This window comes from Littorina saxatilis, linkage group LG17 (genome assembly GCF_037325665.1).
Source record: "Littorina saxatilis isolate snail1 linkage group LG17, US_GU_Lsax_2.0, whole genome shotgun sequence".
Classification (NCBI taxonomy): domain Eukaryota; kingdom Metazoa; phylum Mollusca; class Gastropoda; order Littorinimorpha; family Littorinidae; genus Littorina; species Littorina saxatilis.
In genome coordinates this window covers 35,762,867-35,781,543 of record NC_090261.1, presented here as the reverse complement: position 1 = coordinate 35,781,543, position 18,677 = coordinate 35,762,867, and the positions used below count along the sequence as shown (strand labels likewise).

The following is an 18,677-nucleotide window of genomic DNA, read 5'->3' as shown; positions in this document are numbered from 1 at the left end:
ATTATGATCAAAATTAAATTTCCGAAATCGATTTAAAAACAATTTCATCTTATTCCTTGTCGGTTTCTGATTCCAAAAACATAATAGATATGATATGTTTGGATTAAAAACACGCTCAGAAAGTTAAAACGAAGAGAGGTACAGAAAAGCGTGCTATGCAGCACAGCGAAACCACTACCGCGCTGAACATGCTCGTCAATTTCACTCCGTTTTGCACAAGCGGCGGACTACGGTCATTGTGAAAAAATGCAGCGCGTTCAGTTTCATTCTGTGAGTTCCACAGCTTGACTAAATGTAGTAATTTCGCCTTACGCGACTTGTTGTTTTTGTGTTGGTTGCTTTGTTTATTTGTTGCAGTGTGTTATTGTTGCTGTAGTTGAAGTTGTTGCTTCGGGTTTGTTTGATTGTCTGTGGGTTTGTTGTTGCCGTTGGGATTTTGTTGTTATTTGTTTTTTTGGTTTTTACATTTGGTCAAGTTTTGACTAAATCTTTTAACATAGACGGGGAATCGAGACGAGGGTGTGGTGTATGTATGTGTGTGTGTGCGTGTGTGTGTGTGTGTGTGTGTGTGTCTGTGTGTGTCTGTGTGTGTCTGTGTGTGTCTGTGTGTGTGTGTGTGTGTAGAGAGATTCAGAGAAAATTATTGGACCTATCTTTATGAAACTTCACATGAAAGTTTCTGGGTATGATATCCCCACATGTTTTTTTCATTTTGTAGATAAATGTCTTTGATGACGTCATATCCGGCTTTTCGTGAAAGTTGAGGCGGCACTGTCACGCCTTCATTTTTTAAGCAAATTGGTTGACATTTTGGTCAAGTAATCTTCAACGAAGCCCGGACTTTGGTCTTGCATTTCAGCTTGGAGGCTTACAAATTAATTAATGAGTTTGTTCATCTTGACTAAATGTTTTTATATCGTTCACGCGACTTGTTTGTTGTTGCTTTTTTAATTTTTTTCTATTGCTCTTTTTATTACATTTAGTCAAGTTTTGACTAAATGTTTTAACATAGAGGGGGAATCGAGACGAGGGTCGTGGTGTGTGTGTGTGTGTGTGTGTGTGTGTGTGTGTGTGTGTGTGTGTCTGTGTGTGTGTGTGTGTGTGTGTGTGTGTGTGTGTGTGTGTGTAGATCGATTCAGAGTATACTAATGGACCGATCTTTATGAAATTTTACATGAGAGTTCCTGGGTATGATATCCCCAGATGTTTTTTTCATTTTTTGGATAAATGTCTTTCATGACGTCATATCCTGCTTTTTGTAAAAGTTGAGGCGGCACTGTCACACCCTCATTTTTCAATCAAATTGATTTTGGTATTGCATTTCAGCTTGGAGTCTTCAAATTTAATTAATGACTTTGGTCATTAAAAATCTGAAAATCGTAATTAAAATTATGTTTTTTTAAAACGATCTAAAATTACGTTCATCTTATTCTTCATCATTTTCTGATTCCAAAAACATAAAAATACGTTATATTCGGATTAAAAACAAGCCCTGAAAATTAAAAATATAAACATTATGATTAAATTAAAATGTCCGAAATCGATTTAAAAACAATTTCATCTTATTCCTTGTCGGTTCCTGATTCCAAAAACATATAGATATGATATGTTTGGATTAAAAACACGCTCAGAAAGTTAAAACGAAGAGAGGTACAGAAAAGCGTGCTATCCCGCTCAGCGCGACCATTACCGCACTATTCTGGCTTGTCGATTTCACTGCCTTTGCCACGAGAAGCGGCCTGACGAAACTACGAGTATGCGGTCTTGGTGAAAAAATGCAGTGCGTTCAGTTTTATTCTGTGAGTTCGACAGCTTGACTAAATGTTATTTCGCCTTAAGCGACTTGTTAAGTGTAAGGAGGGAAAAAAACGTCTAGTCCATATAAGAAGTTGAAATGTGAGCGACATTGTTGTTGGTAGTGGTGGTGCTCCTCTTTTTGGATCATGATCTTTGTTGACGCTGATGAACATAATCCCAGTGAGGCTGGAAGGCATCCCATACATTTGTCTTGTCACTGAAGGTCAAACTCTGACACTCCTCTTAATTTGCCAGAAGCGACAATACCCTTTTCCCTGTCTAGAATTCAAAACCACGCTTTTCAACGATTCTAAGCAAAAACACGTTTACACGGAAATTAATTTCGTGGATAGAAAAAAAAACAAGAAATGTCTAACAATGTCACATTGCACAGTAACACCATAAAAAACGCTCGCGCTGGACCCGAGTACTCTTCAGACATTCACACACACACACACACACACACACACACACACACACACACACACACACACACACACACACACACACACACACACACACACACACACACACACACACACACACACACACACACACACTCTCTCTCTCTCCCTCACTCCCTCCCTCTCTTTCTTTCTTTTTTACACACACACACACACACACACACACACACACACACACACACACACACACACACGAGTACAGACTCATGCACACACACACACACACACACACACACACACACACACACACACACACAAACAGTAACACTAACACATGTGCACAAAATGAATCGAACCCGGATCACTTTGGCCATAGACTCTCTCGTGCTCTCTGTCTCTCTTTCACCGAGACCAAACCCTGCATTGTAATTTCTTTGCCGAGACCATTTCCTCACCCGTTGTCTGGCTTGCACTGAAATCATGCTTTTCTCGTCACTGTGTTCGCCGGCCGACCCTGTCCACATTTGACTTATGCTCAAAACGGCCCACGTGGGAGCGCCGCAGCGTGCTATGATCGCGAAGCGTTATTTGCAGAAGAATAGCGCGTGTTCTAATTTCTATGACACAGACATAGAACGACGGAAATTTGACCAATCAGAGCAAACCAGAGCGATGACGTCAGCCGCTCGCGGCGCAGCAGTCGAATGCAACTGAACCTTCTTGTCAGCTGACCCGCTCCACTGATACCGCGTTGTGAAAAGAATCGTCGATGTGTGGCCACTCGGCAAATCCCGCGCGACGCACAAAACGGCCTGCGGCGCATAGAGCGTAAAACGGCGGCCAAGTCTGGACAGGGCTTTAGTTCAGGCTGTTCGCAAAGCGACCAGCCTCCCACCGCAAAAACTCCCACCGTTAAGAGTGGTGTTTGTGATTTATTTGGCATTTAGGTCCCAGGTAACATTATGAAGTTTTAATACGATCAATCGGACCTATTATCAAGTTAGTGTATCAACTTTTGAAAGAACTGCGCCCAGTAGTTTCCCAGCAATAAGCTGTTAAGTCGAGACAGACAGATACACACACAGACACACAATTAAAGTCTGCAGGACCCTCCTACTGCGTACTCGGGGATAACTCTTTCTATTCACGGTGTCTGGGCCGGCCTTTCTTGTTTAACCTTGCCAGCCGACACAGTGCTACCTTTATTTATATACTTGCTTCACTGAAATTATAATGATAATACACCACTTTTAGCTTGCTGTTGTTTTCGTACTTTAACAAATGTAAATTCATGAATATGTAAAGAGAAATTAAACATTGTTCAAACCAAAATCAGTTCTTAAAGGTACTTTCCTGTCCGTGCAGACCATTTTGAAAATCACAACAGATCCGTCCGAACTTTTACATTGAACAAGAGCATCCTTGCTCACAGATACAAAAAAATAAATCAAAAAACTATTGATATGTGGTATGTGTTCAACTTGAAAGATGCTTTTATTCCATATAAAAACTCACAGAGACCCCTGAAGGTGTGCACGATTGTTCACACTGCAAGAAAGATAAATTATCTGAAATGTAGGCGGTGAATTGAAATGGAGGTTTCGCTGTACTGTAGAAGAGAGACTACCTCGCAAGGTTCGATAGAAGCGCTTTTTTCTGAATGCCGCCTTCAACTCCCAGACATCCGGGGAATTGGCCTGCAAGAGCGTATAAATCTCACTTCTTCCTGTTTGTCCGGCTTTTAAGTACGGCCGAGTCGTAAGAGCAGTCTGGTCGTGGGGTGATGGGGCAGTTATTTGGACAAGATGGCAACGCGGAAGGTGTTTTTGATGACACGTCAGGATGTCTCTCTGGTACCTGTCCCGCTTTTTACAGCCGTAGTTTCGTAGTCGCGGCCAAAGTGCCGGCTAGCTTTGCTTCACACTCTTTTCGACTCTTGGGGTTGGGGGGGGGGGGGGGGGTACTGGCTGGCATTCTTGCGAAGATTGTCGGTATGTGTTGGGGTGTTCTGTTTGACTGGTGGAAATTGGGCAATCGAAAGCGGACGGTGCTGTGTACACGTCCGACATCAAAACATTCATAGCATTTCAAATGTCTGTTGTGCGTGCTGATTTTAAGTGTATTTGTCGTTTTTACATTTAGTCAAGTTTTGTTAACTTTTAGCTTTACTTTGGAGGATGTCAATTAATGGAGACGACGACCGTTGGTTGATTTCCCATAGGGATTTGAAATTTGAACAGCTGTCTGATTTCAAGTTGTAACAGCTGTCCCAGAAGGGTTGATCTTTCAACAGTAGGACAAGCCATGCAAACGATTCAGAGAGTCCAGCACGAACAAACACCCTATTGAGAGCCCTTGACAGTTGCAGTGCACTTGGCGACCGAACTTATACGTGACATCCTGTGGCAGAGCTCCCCACACTGTACGTTCCTGCGTCCTTTTCGCACTAGAAGCCGAAAACAATGCACTAAAAATTCATGGTCGGGATCCCGCGACGCACTGAATGTAAACAGTACGGGCCCCGGGACGCACAACATATCCATTACCATGCGTATACCGTCGGCACTGTTTTGTTGTGTGTGTGTTTTTTTTTTAGAAAAGGTTCTGCCAGATCTTCACCAACCAAATTTACGGAGTTAATCTAACCGATATGACCATAATGTGTGTGTGAATGGCTCAGCAGATGTCCGCATTACTGTTCACGTGCGCGCAGTAGGGATCAATTAAATATGTGTCAGCGAGGAATGTGCCATCTTTTGTTAACCTCCTGATCTTCGGACCCTCTAACGTTCCACTGAGGGGTTCCAAGGACCCCCTACACATAAAAGTTGTGGGTCCCGGGACCGACTAGGGGGAGCGTCTGTAAAAAGCTCTGCGTGTTATGAATAAGTCGTGTGTCCATCTATAACAACGTGCTACCTTTAGTCTAAGATGCTTAGATGGCAACAGCAGGCTTAAAGGGGTCTTTACTTTGGTTTTTGAGTTCAGGAAGAGAACGAGATACTCATTATGGCTTTATTGCGACACACATACCATTACTAAATCGAATAGGAGCCATAAACATTGATCGATAAACAGTAAAACCACTATTGTCTCGCGTTGAAAATTTCGAAATTTGTGTGCTCAGAAAGTGAAGAAAACTTCTAAACTTTCTGACTTGGTTCTGCAAAAGTACAGTTTTCATGTTCCTAGATACAATCATTTACAGCCAATAGGCCAGGTTCTACGGCTTTTTTTGAGCCACTAGAACAGTTTTTCTGCGAATAATGTATTTTTCTGTGGGTGCTGTTAACATTAGCGCGACCGGCACGGTTGGCCTAATGGTAACGCGTCCGCCCCGTGATCGGGAGGTCGTGGGTTCGAACCCCGGCCGGGTCATACCTAAGACTTTAAAATTGGCAATCTAGTGGCTGCTCCGCCTGGCGTCTGGCATTATGGGGTTAGTGCTGGGACTGGTTGGTCCGGTGTCAGAATAATGTGACTGGGTGAGACATGAAGCCTGTGCTGCGACTTCTGTCTTGTGTGTGGCGCACGTTATATGTCAAAGCAGCACCGCCCTGATATGACCCTTTGTGCTCGGCTGGGCGTTAAGCAAACAAACAAACATTAGCGCGTGTCTTTTCGCGCACTTGTACTCGTAGATGATACGAGGAAGTGTTTTTTTCTGTTAATGACCTGTGTGATATTCTCAAATGTCAAGGTGGTAAATACATCTATGTCAAACTTTCCTATAATGTGAACATCACAAGGAAGTAGAGTTTTATTTTTTCTGTGTTTATGTGGATTTCTTAGTTTATTAAATGAGTAAAGGATATTTCACAGACGAACGTTGCTTTGTTTGGCAGACATGAAAATACTTTGGCATTTAAAGCAGCATTCCTTCTCAGAACGATTCACATTTTTTCGAGAAAAAAAGCAATTCCAACTCTATTTAAAGGCACAGTGCAGCTCACAGCCTTCGTTTTGCGTTTTTGTTGCAGCTGAGTGCATTTACAGTTAAAAAATCCTCCTATGGTAGTAAAACAAACCCAAAACTACCCAACGACGACATCTGTGAAACTCGACAGTTTCTTGTTCACGCAAGTGCATAAATTAACCTAGTTAGTACGTGGTGTTTGGTCGGAGTTCGATTGAACTGAGTGATTCCGGCCTCCATTTTGTTTTACACAAACTCATGATGACGTCTGACATAGTTTGCTAGTGACGTGTCTTTTTGTGCATGATGTGGTGATCTACCTGATCTAAATTTAGATCCAAAAATAAGCCAAGACCAGCCGGGTCCGAGTACGAAATTAATTCGTAAAAAAATCGCAGTTCTTGACTCTTTGGGTGCAAATCAATGAAACTTGGTAGTTCTTCTAACGGATAGCTGCCTGAGGTATGACTAAAAGCCCCAGGGGCTCCGTGCACCTGGATTTGACAAGTTCAGTACCTTTAACACACTAGCCTACAACATCATTTTATGACGCCTTCGTATCGCTTGAGTGGCTATACACCACTTCGAAGTCTGATCAGCTATCGCGAGACATACGTCCACATGCTTTGCCATGCTTCAAAGGTCCCGGGATCTCGCGAGAGCTTGGAATATCGAAGGAGGGTATCCGTCTAGCACACATAACTCATAACTCATAACTCATAACTCATAACTCATAACATTTTATTGATCCAACAAAGGAAATTAATTTAGTCATCAGCACATATAGGTCATTAATTAATAACTATAAAAGAATAAAAGAAGAAAATTCATAAAACCCATGATATAAAAATACCCTTTTTTCTTGCACACCTGACACACCGACACACCAATACACATGCATACATGCCTACATACATACCTACATACATACCTACATACATACCTACATACATACATACATACATACATACATACATTCCATGTTAAAGTGTAGTTAAGAACATCACAGTAATTATATCATTGTTTGGATTAACAGATAAGTTTTTATGTAAATGATGATAACAACAATCCATAATTAACGCTATTGCACTACCAAGGAAGAGACCAACCAAACACATAAAAACCAATAACAGTAATCATCATCAGTTATCACAGGTATCACAGTAGATTAGCACGAAGTGACGAGAAAAAAAAAAGAAGACACACACCAAGCCTCAGCCTCCGTGGTGTACTAATGTTCGCACCATCGGGGTGACCCACTTTGTTTGTGCATGTCTAATGTTCGCATGTCACGTGTTCCTTTCCGGTTCAAGAACAAGAACAAGAACAAATACTTTATTTTCTGCCATTACAAAACAGAAATGTGTCTTAGGCCTGCCTCACAATTACACAACGATATTGCACAAAAAACATTACATGATAACGATTAAACATTACAGTAGACATTGTGTATCATAATTCAATATTGTGTGAAGTATCACGTCTCATCTGAAAAAGAAGTAAAATGATGTTCCGAAGCGACTCTGCCATTGCTTTTGTTATGCACACCTAGTACCTACGTCTTATCCAGACCTCTGTTAACCCGTGATTTGTATAAATGTAAAAACATTTTACAAATTACGTCGAACCTAAAACCGCGATTTGTAAAAAAAAATTAAAAAGATCGCATTCCACAAAGATCGCTTTCCGGTAAATCTCCGTCTGCTGGTAACAAGCCTCCATCTTTCTAGACCTTCATCCGGGTTCCCCACTTTCGAACTTTCAAAGTTTTGTTCTGGCGCCTTAATTGTAAGTAGCCACTGGTGGTTCGATACGAAATAAATCATTTGAAAAATTCTCACTCTTCAAGGAAAACAGCCAGCATAATTATGTACCCTAGCGGCAAGCGTTTTATAGCGAAATGATGTGTTTAATGTTTGTAAAGCCTGGTAGTATCTGTGATTATACAGTGAGGTTGACCCGAGAAGGATGGTGCCTTTAACTGTCTAAAACACAAACACAAAAAAAGAAAGTTGCAACAGTGCGCTGTTTGTGGGTTTGCACAATGGTGCGGTGTCTGTGCCATTCTGAGCTTAGTTCTTGACGCTGCTAAGAGAGCAGCCTGAAAGTGTAATTGTCTGTAATTATCAGGAGTGGTATGCAGGGGAAGATGTTAGCGGCACTTGACCGCATGGTGGCGCTGCCTGTTCTGTAAGTCGCACTAATTGCCATTCACGAAACCCCGTTTCGACCCGCCAAAGTCACGTGACGGTTTTAAACTTGCGGGACCTACCTCTCGGCTCTACAGTCGCTAACGGCAAAGAAAGAACCTCCCTCAAACTTGCATTGCAAAAGTTCTGTGTTGAAACAATTCAAGAACGAGTACACCAGCACTGTCGCAGGCGTTTATACCTATCATATTCGTCTCTCTCATAACCATGTACCCAGAACCATTAAAAACCACACGCCTGTGACACTTCTATTCATTCAAATGCGGTTGATTTTCTTCTGAGAGCTATCTATTACTGTTGAATATGTGAGCCATTCTATATAATCACCGTCTGGAGGGAGAAAATATAATCACCGTCTGGAGGGAGAAAGATGATACGTACATCCGTGTATTTTGACGTTCGTTCCAATAGATAAATGGGTAACGGGAAAACGACACCAAACTGTTGAAAGAGTTTAAACTATTTATTTTTTTACATTTAATACGTCATTGTATACTTGTGCTAGCATAACATTTCAGCGAATGCGCATTTTTTTTAACCGGAATGAAGGAGTGTGAATTTTTCTGAATGGAGTACCAGAATGTATCAGTTTACATGCAGTATGTCAAATTTCTGTTGTGTTTTTATTAGGCTGATGTGTGAATTTCATGTGTGCATATCAGGTTTTAAAGGGCAAAGGTAGGGGTCTGTTTCCCCGCCCACGTGTGTGAGTAGGGGGGGGGTGGGGGGGGGGGGTGGTTGGGGGGGGGGGGGGCGAGAAATGGAGAGGATCGGGACGCGATGAAGGTTCTGTGTTGAAGATACCGTCAAACCTCCCCTGGCGACCACCGCTTGATAACGACCACCTGCTAATTACTAAAAGCCAAAACAAGTACATTTTATGACTAAAATTTGAATCTTTCAATTAACAGTACGTTTGCATTTTTCATTGTGTAGAATTGCAAGGTGTTGCAATATATACATTTATTATACATTGTATCGTGAAACCTAAATTCAAATCTGTAAACGGACAGAATATGTTTGCGATATCCCATTAAAACTGAAAACCACGTCGAGTCCCTTGCGCACACCTCGCATCGCTGAAAAAGTCGCTTGCATATGACGTCAACATTTTCTTGTTTCTATTCGGTGAGTATGTAAAAATGTATGATTAAAGCTGCATGGTCGATGGGTACGAGTAAGGGTTAATTCGCGTGGGTTGATGGCTGCTTCTGTTCAAAGTAGCGCAAATAAATGCACAGGGGAAAATTAAAGCGATGAAAGAGAACCTGACGAACATTTGAAATAATGCTTCCCGTAATAGAAAGTGATGAGGGTTGTTGCAGACTTGCTCGGAGCTCTAGTTCTTTTCTGTTTCTTTCTGTTCATAACAAGTTTAAAGTTCAGAGCTAGAAATGCCATACGGAGGAACTTTTTCCGACCGAAGAACTAGTGTCTAACTTTTTTTATTGTGTTGATTGTTTGGTTGTTGTTAGGTTTTTTTTTCAAATACGGCAGAGCAAGCAGAGAGAGACAGACCTTTTTTTTTTTAGTTCATAGATGCATGCGGTAGAATATGCTACGACCAAAGAAATAGTGTGTCAAAACTTAGAATATAACATTATACGAAGAGAGAGTGATCGAGAGCGTTTTGAGCAGGACACGGAGCAGAATTTGTATTCCTTTGCACTACATTGTTTTCCTAAAACACGTGATTATGATTTTAATAGCAAAACTTGGGGGAAAGTTTTTTGAATGAATGTTACCAAGTTTCGGAGACAAATGGAGAGATGTCTGCTTCGGACATGGAAGATCGATCGATGTAATTAAATTTGTGTGGGTTTTTGTTCATATACACAGATATTTTTTATTCACTGGCGCACAACCAGCGATGCAAAAAATGTTTCATTGGCACGTGAGTGTTGAACTTAATGGGATCATTCTAGCAAAAAAAGAAAATGTTAATCAAATTAAATTAAAACTGTTAACAAAAAACTGTCTCAAATCGCCAAAAAAAAGCTTCACGCGTTATGGTTTTTGGTTTGGAAAGTATGTGTTCAAGGAACTTTTTTCAACATTGATTAAACTTTGATCCACCACGACCATCAGGATTGCAAACATGTTTCTTCTTCTTCTTCTTCTGCGTTCGTGGGCTGAAACTCCCACGTACACTCGTGTTTTTTTTGCACGAGTGGATATTTACGTGTATGACCGTTTTTTACCCCGCCATTTAGGCAGCCATACGCCGTTTTCGGAGGAAGCATGCTGGGTATTTTCGTGTTTCTATAACCCACCGAACTCTGACATGGATTACAGGATCTTTTTCGTGCGCACTTGGTCTTGTGCTTGCGTGTACAAACGGGGGTGTTCGGACACCGAGGAGAGTCTGCACACAAAGTTGACTCTGAGAAATAAATCTCTCGCCGAACGTGGGGACGAACTCACGCTGACAGCGGCCAACTGGATACAAATCCAGCGCGCTACCGACTGAGCTACATCCCCGCCCGCAAACATGTTTCAAAACCAGGACTGGCATTTATAGGCATGGTTAACTTTTTACATGATTTGACAAACAAACGCTGACAAGAATATGTGTCCTGAAATGGCGGTTTTAGTAGAAAATTCGGAAACACTGGGCGGATCTTTTGAAAACTATACTCCTAGCGGGTTTAGTAGAAAATTCGGAAACACTGGGCGGATCATTTGAAAACTATACTCCTAGCGGTTTTAGTAGAAAATTCGGAAACACTGGGCGGATCTTTTGAAAACTATACTCCTAGCGGTTTTAGTAGAAAATTCGGAAACACTGGGCGGGTCTTTTGAAAACTATACTCCTAGCGGTTTTAGTAGAAAATTCGGAAACACTGGGCGGATCTTTTGAAAACTATACTCCTAGCGGTTTAGTAGAAAATTCGGAAACACTGGGCGGATCTTTTGAAAACTATACTCCTAGCGGTTTTAGTAGAAAATTCGGAAACACTGGGCGGATCTTTTGAAAACTATACTCCTAGCGGTTTTAGTAGAAAATTCGGAAACACTGGTCGGATCTTTTAAAAACTATACTCCTAGCGGTTTTAGGACGAAAGGATGTTCAAATGATCTTCCTGTGTATACGTACGACGTATACGTATGGCTTACGTTTTCCTGTTAACTGACGCAAGCGTCTCTTTTTTTCCTAAATGCTATCAGGCAGGGTTAAGACTGTTTGAATATTAATCTAATTTTATCATGCCAAGATCAGATGTATTTAATTATCCAGTAGATGGTGAAATAGTTCTTGACAAGGAGAATGTACTCTTACGAACGGACAGCTGAAATCGTACCCAACATCATAATCAGCTAGGTTTCGAGACTCACAGAGTGGAGACGTTTGTTTTTTGTGGGGTTTTTTTTTCGTTTTTCTGTAAACCTTATTTACTTACCTTCCTGATCATCATGGTTTAAACAATTTTAGTCAAAAAAGAATTACGGATAACAATGCCGCATACAATCAATTTGATAAATGGAGCACAACAAGCACAGCTTATAAACGTGCTTCTAAAAAGCAATATAATAATCATCTCTTCGTCCTCTTCTTCCTCCTATTCCTCCTTCTCCATCTTCTTTTTGTCTTTGAACTCGCCCTCTCTATCGCTGTTCTCCCTCTTCCTCCTCCTCGCCTTCTTTCCCTCCTCCTCGCCTTCTTTCCCTCCTCCTCGCCTTCTTTCCCTCCTCCTTGCCTTCTTTTTCCTCCCCTTTTAACTCGCCCTCCCATCGCCGCCATTCGTCCTACTCCTCGCCCTCCTTCTCCTCCCCCTCTCTCCTCCTCCGACTCATTCTCCTTATCACCCTCCTATCGCCGCCATTCGTCCTTCTCCTTCCCCCTCTCCTCCTCCGACTCAATCTCCTTATCACCCTCCCTATCGCCGCCATTCGTCCTTCTCCTCCCCCCTCTCCTCCTCCGACTCATTCTCCTTATCACCCTTCTACCGCCGCCATTCGTCCTTCTCCTCCCCCCTCTCCTCCTCCGACTCATTCTCCTTATCACCCTCCCTATCGCCGCCATTCGTCCTTCTCCTCCCCCCTCTCCTCCTCCGACTCATTCTCCTTATCACCCTCCTATCGTCGCCATTCGTCCTTCTCCTCCCCCCTCTCCTCCTCCGACTCATTCTCCTTATCACCCTCCCTATCGTCGCCATTTGTCCTTCTCCTCCCCCCTCTCCTCCTCCGACTCATTCTCCTTATCACCCTCCTATCGTCGCCATTCGTCCTTCTCCTCCCCCCTCTCCTCCTCCGACTCATTCTCCTTATCACCCTCCTATCGCCGCCATTCGTCCTTCTCCTCCCCCCTCTCCTCCTCCGACTCATTCTCCTTATAACCCTCCCTATCGTCGCCATTCGTCCTTCTCCTCCCCCCTCTCCTCCTCCGACTCATTCTCCTTATCACCCTTCCTATCGTCGCCATTCGTCCTTCTCCTCCCCCCTCTCCTCCTCCGACTCATTCTCCTTATCATCCTCCCTATCGTCGCCATTCGTCCTTCTCCTCCCCCCTCTCCTCCTCCGACTCATTCTCCTTATCACCCTTCCTATCGCCGCCATTCGTCCTTCTCCTCCCCCCTCTCCTCCTCCGATTCATTCTCCTTATCACCCTCCTACCGCCGCCATTCGTCCTTCTCCTCCCCCTCTCCTCCTCCGACTCATTCTCCTTATCACCCTCCTACCGTCGCCATTCGTCCTTCTCCTCCCCCCTCTCCTCCTCCGACTCATTCTCCTTATCACCCTCCTACCGTCGCCATTCGTCCTTCTCCTCCCCCTCTCCTCCTCCGACTCATTCTCCTTATCACCCTCCTACCGTCGCCATTCGTCCTTTTCCTCCCCCCTCTCCTCCTCCGACTCATTCTCCTTATCATCCTCCCTATCGTCGCCATTCGTCCTTCTCCTCCCCCCTCTCCTCCTCCGACTCATTCTCCTTATCACCCTCCTACCGTCGCCATTCGTCCTTCTCCTCCCCCCTCTCCTCCTCCGACTCATTCTCCTTATCACCCTCCCTATCGCCGCCATTCGTCCTTTTCCTCCCCCCTCTCCTCCTCCGACTCATTCTCCTTATCACCCTCCCTATCGTCGCCATTCGTCCTTCTCCTCCCCCCTCTCCTCCTCCGACTCATTCTCCTTATCACCCTCCTATCGTCGCCATTCGTCCTTCTCCTCCCCCCTCTCCTCCTCCGACTCATTCTCCTTATCACCCTCCCTATCGTCGCCATTCGTCCTTCTCCTCCCCCCTCTCCTCCTCCGACTCATTCTCCTTATCACCCTCCTATCGTCGCCATTCGTCCTTCTCCCCCCTCTCCTCCTCCGACTCATTCTCCTTATCACCCTCCCTATCGCCGCCATTCGTCCTTCTCCTCCCCCTCTCCTCCTCCGACTCATTCTCCTTATCACCCTCCTATCGCCGCCATTCGTCCTTCTCCTCCCCCCTCTCCTCCTCCGACTCATTCTCCTTATCACCCTCCTATCGCCGCCATTCGTCCTTCTCCTCCCCCCTCTCCTCCTCCGACTCATTCTCCTTATCACCCTCCTACCGCCGCCATTCGTCCTTCTCCTCCCCCCTCTCCTCCTCCGACTCATTCTCCTTATCACCCTCCTATCGTCGCCATTCGTCCTTCTCCTCCTCCCTCTCCTCCTCCGACTCATTCTCCTTATCACCCTCCCTATCGTCGCCATTCGTCCTTCTCCTCCCCCCTCTCCTCCTCCGACTCATTCTCCTTATCACCCTCCCTATCGTCGCCATTCGTCCTTCTCCTCCCCCCTCTCCTCCTCCGACTCATTCTCCTTATCACCCTCCTCCCGCCGCCATTCGTCCTTCTCCTCCCCCCTCTCCTCCTCCGACTCATTCTCCTTATCATCCTCCCTATCGCCTCCATTCGTCCTTCTCCTCCCCCCTCTCCTCCTCCGACTCATTCTCCTTATCACCCTCCTACCGCCGCCATTCGTCCTTCTCCTCCCCCCTCTCCTCCTCCGACTCATTCTCCTTATCATCCTCCATATCGTCGCCATTCGTCCTTCTCCTCACCCCCTCTCCTCCTCCGATTCATTCTCCTTATCACCCTCCTACCGCCGCCATTCGTCCTTCTCCTCCCCCCTCTCCTCCTCCGACTCATTCTCCTTATCACCCTCCTATCGTCGCCATTCGTCCTTCTCCTCCCCCCTCTCCTCCTCCGACTCATTCTCCTTATCACCCTCCTATCGCCGCCATTCGTCCTTCTCCTCCCCCCTCTCCTCCTCCGACTCATTCTCCTTATCACCCTCCTATCGCCGCCATTCGTCCTTTTCCTCCCCCCTCATTCTCCTTATCATCCTCCATATCGTCGCTCTTCCTCCTCCTCGCCCTCTTTCTCCTCCCCCTCCTCCTCCTCAGTCTCCTTATCGAAATCGTCCTTGCCTTCCTCCTCTTCCTTCTTCTCCCTATGCTCCGCCTCTTCCACAGCCTTCTCTTCCCCTTTCTTCTCCTCCGCTTCCTCATATTATCTTTCCTCCTCCTCCCCTTCCCCCTCCCCCTTTACCTTCCTCCTCCCCTTGCTCCTTCTCCCCCTTCCTCCTCCTACGTCTCCACTCGTGTGCTTTTTCTTCCGTTTAATTCTTGTCTTTCTTCTGCTATTCTTTTATTGTAAAATACGTCATATCTGTGGTTGTGTCGAATTTAAGTTCAGAGCCAGTCGCTGCCGTTGGCACTTGGATCCGGAAATATAATTTTTCAAAACATCACCAGCGAAAAAGACGGTGGCGCACTTAAAGGGGCTGTATGGTCGAAACTCAGTTGTCAAATACAGTGTGTGTGTGTGTGTGTGTGTGTGTGTGTGTGTGTGTGTGTGTGTGTGTGTGTGTGTGTGTGTGTGTGTGTGTGTATGTGGGTGGGTGTGTGAGTGTGTGTGTGTGTGTGTGTGTGTGTGTGTGCGTGCGTGCGTGCGTGCATGCTTGCGTGCGTGCGTGCGTGCGTGCGTGCGTGTGTGTGTGCGTGCGTGTGTGTGTGTGGGGGATAGATGGTGGTGTTTGTGAGGGTGTTTTTTCGGGGGAGGGGGTGGGTGTGTTTAAGGCAGGGCACCGTTTGAGCTCCTGCGAAAGTTAGCGACGGTTGTTGTTGTATTCAAGACCTCTAAAAGATTGAAAGGATTTAATTTAATTCCCTTTGATCTGGTAACATTATACCAGAGACATAAGAGAATAAAACTAGTTGAAGTCCTTTTGGCCTACGTTCGTTGAATTCTTTGGACACACAGGATTCTGCCCCAATCTGTTTTTCGTTTTGAGATACGTACCTTATCTTGTTTGCACTTACAACCGTTTGAGATCGAAAAGAAATTTACTCGCAACATTGTTTGCGAGGCCTAGCTGGCGCGTTTCATTTTTTGGGTTCTTCGCAATACATGCATACATATGTGCTAATACGAACCAAGCTATTTTAATGGGAGAAGCACTGACCCTTTAAATGCTATCCACAAAAACATGCAGCTGGTTCAGCATTGTATTAAAATACTTTTAGACCCTGTCCCATTTCTTGCCTTAGCTAAAACGGGTTATTGATTGAGTCTGACTGTGATCCTGGTTCAAAAGGTTCAGGGTATTTGTTCTGTTTCCAAAACTGAAACAGTTCGATCTGTTTTTATATCCATGTGTATAGAACCTAGTTCAAGGATGTTATGCTGTCAAAAACTAGAGAAACAAGAAAAAAGCCGAAGTAAGGACATAAAAGGTCCGCTGACAAAAAAAAAATACTTAAAATATATTAAGATAGAATGACATGTTTTGCAACCTTTTAGCTCTCTTGGCAGTCTCAGTTTACAGACACGCACTGGCGGTGTGTCAACATCTCTTTGCGATAGCTTCTTTTCCTTTTAAAAAGAAATGATGTAAACCGCCACAGATCTGTCTAAGCTATGACATGTGGTAAGAGCATATTCCGTGTACACTCTAAACAGAAGTGTTCCACTTTTGAACACATTTCTGTAACAAGTTTTGAACACTTTGTGACAAAGTACATAATGCTACTGGCAAAAGTAGCACACGTAGTGTTCACTAGTATTCAAATGAACACTTGTGAACACTTTGTGTTTGTGCGCCTCTTTTGCTAGTAGAACTAAGTACAATGTCACATCAGCAGTCAGATTGGGTATCCTTTCCAGAACTAGGTTTGCAGATTGGAACAGGTGTCTGTTACGAAATTAATTCAGAGAAACTGCAAAAGCTGCTCCAAAATCATGTGGTACAGGGTCACCCCCCAAACATGACTCCCACAAACATGCTAATGACTTTTACAATTATTTCATATTTGGTGTATATTTACTTCAGCTTATGGGTGATCAGAAAGCTTCCAATTAGTAGGTCAAATGGCCTGACTTTTATTTTCTTTTAAAAATATGTTACAAATTCGGGGATCGACTGATTGAGAAGGATGGATTGAAAATAGGAGGGAGTAGGGAGTGAAGAGATTGGGAGTAGGAAGGGGAGGGGGTAGAACTCTTTCACGCCTTGTTTTTAGTTTTTGCATTGTCGTCATTGTGTGTGCATGTTATGCTCTCTCTCGCTCTCTGTCGATCTGTTTCTCTTTCTTTCACGCAGGCAAATACACACACACACACACACACACACACACACACACACACACACACACACACACACACACACACACACAAACACACACACACACACACACCCCACACACACACACACTGACACGCACGCACGCACACCTACACACACACACACACACACACACACACACACACAATCACACACACACAATCACACACACACAATCACACACACACAACCGTTTGTCTATAGATATCAATCACGCGCCTGTTGCACCAAAAATGTGGTAGATTGCAGCTTTAATTTGAAACAAGTCGCGTGAAGCGATATAAAAACATTTAGTCAAGATCAACACCACAAACCAATCATCGCCGAGACTACAATCAGATAGTCTCGGCTAACCATACCAAAGAACAAGACGGGTCACGCTCGCCGCCGCGGAGCACCCGTCCGTTGTACTTACTGAACCTATTTTCTTTTGTCTGAGCACATTTTTAGAGTAAACATGACATATCTATATATTTTTGAATTCAGGAGAAGATGCGAAATATAATGTAATGAATGTTAAATCTGTTTGCGAAAAATTGATTTTAATGACAACTTTAATTAGCAAACTTATTAATTATCTTTTAAGCTTCCAAGCTGAAATGTAATACCAAAGTCCGCGCTTCATGGAAGATTACTTGACTAAAATTTCAACCAATTTGGTTGAATAGTGAGAGCGTGATAGTGCTGCCTCAACTTTTACAAAAATCCGGTTATGACGTCATCAAAAACATTTATCAACAAAATGAAAAATACGTCTGGGGATAGTATACCCAGGATCTCTCATGTAAAGTTTCATGAAGATTGGTCCAGTAGTTTCTCTGAATCGCTCTATACAGACACACACATGTGCATACACATGCACACCACACCCTCGTCTCGACCCTCTCTATGTTAAAACATTTAGTCAAAACTTGACTAAATGTAAAAAAGCATGTGTCACAAGAAATCAGCGCAAAACGATATAACTTTAATATTTTTGTTCCGTATGGCTAACTATAGGATGAATTCGTTTTCCCCGAGTGATGTTATCAATTGGCACTTTTATTGGATGATAGAAGAAAATGGGTCAGTGGATTAATTCGCACTTGAAGAGCCGCCCTGATGGCTTTATTTTTCAATGCTGTAACTGTTCCTCTGGGAATAATCGTTTTATTTTTAAATCCCAAAGGTGGAAATTTGTCAGAATAATAAATGTGAGAGACATTCCAGTTTTTCTCCAGGCGGTTGTGAATCATTCATTCATCTACTCTGCTCTTCTCTGCTCTCCTCCCAATTTCCATCCTTCCCATTGAAAAAAGGCAATAGTGAACCGTTTCAAAATGGCACAAACGGTTCCCGTTACCTTGCTTGATTTATTTACCCCGCGAGCATGGTTAGGTGTACGTGCTGAAATCACTATACTTGCATTCATGGGAAAACTCGTTTTTCTTTTGTAGTAGGCATTAGTTTTAGTTTGTAAGAACTATGCGGTGTAGTGATACCATTAAGACATTTTCAAAATAAAATGTTAAGTATTAACCTTCACACAACTCGCTTATTTGTAGTCACACTTATCTTTAGGCCAGGGAATTATTACTGAGTATCCCAAATAATGTACCCGGGAGTCCTTGTTGCGTCGAATTGTCATGTGTCAATCTGTCTGTATGTATGTCTGTTTGTCTGTCTGTCTGTCTGTCTGTCTGTCTGTTTTTCTGTCTGTCGGTCGGTCGGTCGGTCGGTCGTCGATCTGTCGGTCAGTCTGCCTGTTCGTCTATATGC

At 43.8% G+C, this 18,677-nt stretch overlaps 1 protein-coding gene across 1 annotated transcript in view; it reads left to right on the top strand.

The window, feature by feature from the left end:
- The window catches only part of LOC138953540 (UDP-GalNAc:beta-1,3-N-acetylgalactosaminyltransferase 2-like), a 468,189-nt gene that overhangs the window by 354,216 nt on the left and 95,296 nt on the right, over window positions 1-18,677 (top strand). The window lies entirely within an intron of this gene.